The following is a 3,336-nucleotide window of genomic DNA, read 5'->3' as shown; positions in this document are numbered from 1 at the left end:
TTTAATTCTAGCATTTGTAAAGAATCCCCAGGCTCTCCTTTTTAAACATGGTCACACCACTGATAATTAGCATCTTTCCACATACAGGCGGCCGTACCTGTCTTTTTCTCAGCATCAGTAAACACTGTTACACCATGTACAGGTATTTCCGACCTCCATGGTTTTTGCTCAAAGGTTTGCTGTTCCAATAGTGACCACAACTTATGCTTTGGATATTGATTACTGGCTGTACCTCCAAACCCCACTAATGCCACTTGTAGTGCTACAGAATGTCGAATTCCCCATTCCAAATACCATTTTACCAGAGGTATCAGTATCATTTCTGGTTCCATCCCTGCAATCTTTACAATCCTCGTTCTTCCCCTAATGATCAGTTGTGCAAATAATTGCAATCGGGTTACAATAGATTTGTCTGGCCGTATGGCCAAGAAGACCCATTCGAGAATTCTCAAGGGATCTGAGCGCTTTGTGTCCCACTGACAAATTACCGCATAAGGGTGTTGTCTCTGAGAGTCCCCTGTATTAATGATCATCAACATGATCGGTGAATCCTCATTGCATCTGGATACAAAGCTAGATGCAATTTTCTTTGATATATATTCTGAGGCTTTTTGCTGTTCTCCTGTCATTTCCCGTTTCTCATCTGCACATGCGCTCAAACCCTAGAGTTCTACCAAAGGGGCCATATCGTCATTAGTGATACCGCAAAGATTCTGCACCCACTGGATATCTCCCAGAAGCTTTTGGACATCATGCACCGTTGAAATTTCTCATGTTATTTGAACCTTCTGAGGTTTAACATTGCTAGCATCTATGTGCCATCCCAAATACTTCCAAGGTGCTGCCTTTTGCACCTTTTCAGGAGCAATTATTACTCCACGATGCCTTAAGGTGTCCTGCAATTGAGTTAAAATTTCATCCTGTGGCAAGTTCCTTCCCGCTATCAAAATGTCATCCATATAATGATAAATAATTAACTGAGGAAACTGCTTTCTTACAGGCTCTAATGCCCAGGCCACATACACCTGACACATCGTGGGGGAATTGCGCATTCATTGCGGTAACACGACCCAATGGTATCTCTTATAGGGCTCTGCCTTGTTAATCGATGGTACCGAAAAGGCGAACCGTTCAGCGTCATCTGGGTGCAAGGGAACGGTGAAAAAACAATCCTTTAGATCTATAACTAACAAATCCCATTCTTCGGGAAGCATAACTGGAGACGGCAAACCTGGCTGCAGGGCTCCCATACTGTGCATCACCGCATTCACAGCTCTAAGGTCATGTAACAGTCTCCATTTCCCACTTTTCTTGGGAATGGTAAATATTGGTGTATTCCATGGACTAGTAGAAGAAACAACATGTCCCACTCTCAATTCGTCCTCAACTAACTCTTGTATTTTTAGCAACCTTTCAGAATTTAGCAGCTACTGATCAATCCAAACTGGCTCATCTGTTTTCCAGTTAATTTTCAGGATTGGCTGCCCCTCAGTGACCGCTCCTAAAAAGGATGGGTCACTAACATTGCGTTCATTTGGCTCAATAAATCACGGCCTATGAGGCCAAACAATTCAGTTGGGGTAGTCATTACATGCGGACGCGTCGTAACGTGTTCACCGTCGGGGAACACAAATGTAATTGGTAGCTGACTGACTAAGGTGGCTTGTGTGCCCCCTATCCCTGCAATGCCAAAATTTTGATTGATCAATGGCCATGATGGAGGCCAAATGCGTCGTGAAATAATCGTAACATCAGCTCCTGTATTGATTGTTATCGGTTTCTTGACGATAACTCCATCAGGCCCCTCCAATTGCACTACCTTTTCTGGTTTACCTCTTGTTATGTCCATGGCAAGGTATACCTGCAGTTTCCCAGTGGAGCCGAATCTACCATCTCCACGTTGTACTTCACCTGGGTTCGGAACACACGACTGAATGGAACTAATTGTGCTATTCTGGTACCTTTAGGAATAGAAACAGGAGGGATTAAAACATGAATCATAATTTTCACAGTCCCACAATAATCTGCATCAACAAGCCCAGGGACTACCAAAATTCCTTTTAGAGCTGTTGAAGATTGTCCCATTAAAAATGCACTAAGCCCGAACCCAAATGGTCCCTTTATGTTGCTATCCACCAAGTGTACCCCTGCATCCATCAACATAATGTCTACTGCGGTTTCCACATCCAATCCGGAGCTTCCTGCGGTGGCGGATCTGGTGGTTGCGAGGCTGCCTGAGGGCTGGCAGCCCAAGCCCCTTGCATTCGTGTCGTTGCGTGAGGGGCCTTCGCAGTCGGTGTGAATTTTCCCTTCCTCTTGAATTCTGGGGCAGTATGGTTATCTTTCTTACACTTCTTGCAGCTACTTATTGTTAGCAGTAACTGTACATTGGCTCCTAGTGTGTCCACGTTTGCCACAGTTAAAACACTTGACCAAGGGTGTCTTACTGGCCTTATGAATCTTTATAGCTCCCTGTAGAGCTGCGGCAACATAGGGTGCTCTCTGTGAGTCCACTGATCGAGTCATGTATTCTATCATATCAACGACATCTGCATTTTTTGGCAAATGACACAATGCTTTGCGTGTCTTTTCAGTAGCATTTTCAAAGGCAAGCATTTTGAATATATTTTCTTTCATGCCCTCGTCCATGTCAGGGTGGCCATAGATTGCCCTATGCAGTCTATCAATAAACTGTGTTAAAGGTTCGTTAGGCTCCTGTTTCACCTGGGTAAAAGCATGGCTTCGCATTTTGTCTGGTATGGTAAGAAAAGCTTGATACGCCAAGGTCTGTGATAGATGATGAACCTCAGTGATACATTGTACCTGGGTGTTCCCTGATGCGAAGGGTCCAGTACCCATCAGCATCTGCGTGGTTACTCCCCATAAGGGATCTGTTTGTTGTCGTGGTGTTGCTTGTTCCCTATCACAGAACGTCCCCCACTGCCGGAAAAACACTAACATTTGGGCGGGTGTCAAAATCAACTGTGCTAGCTGTTTAATATCTTGAGGTATCAGCGTATCAGCAGAAAAAATGAATTGCAGTATTTGGTGAGTTAACGCAGATTTGATTCCGTACTGACTCACAGCATTCCTTAATCTCTCAATGACCTTCCAGTCAAACGCCTCCCATTTTTTCTGTCCATTTGATGCAATAACTGGGAATGCTTGGAGCATAGTCCCTTCTATAATGGCATCTTTTATTACACCCCTCCAATGTCTCTGCCTTTCGTCTGCAGCGGCTATTGCAGGCGACTCCGGGTCTATCTTGGGCTCAGTTGGTTTCACCGTCTCTGGTTCCAAGAGGTGGGATGAATTAATGGGCGGTTCCGGGGGCGC

The sequence above is a fragment of the Accipiter gentilis genome, chromosome W (assembly GCF_929443795.1).
Source record: "Accipiter gentilis chromosome W, bAccGen1.1, whole genome shotgun sequence".
Taxonomy (NCBI): Eukaryota; Metazoa; Chordata; class Aves; order Accipitriformes; family Accipitridae; genus Astur; species Astur gentilis.
The sequence above is the reverse complement of the archived record's forward strand: the minus strand, read 5'-3'. Positions refer to the sequence as shown.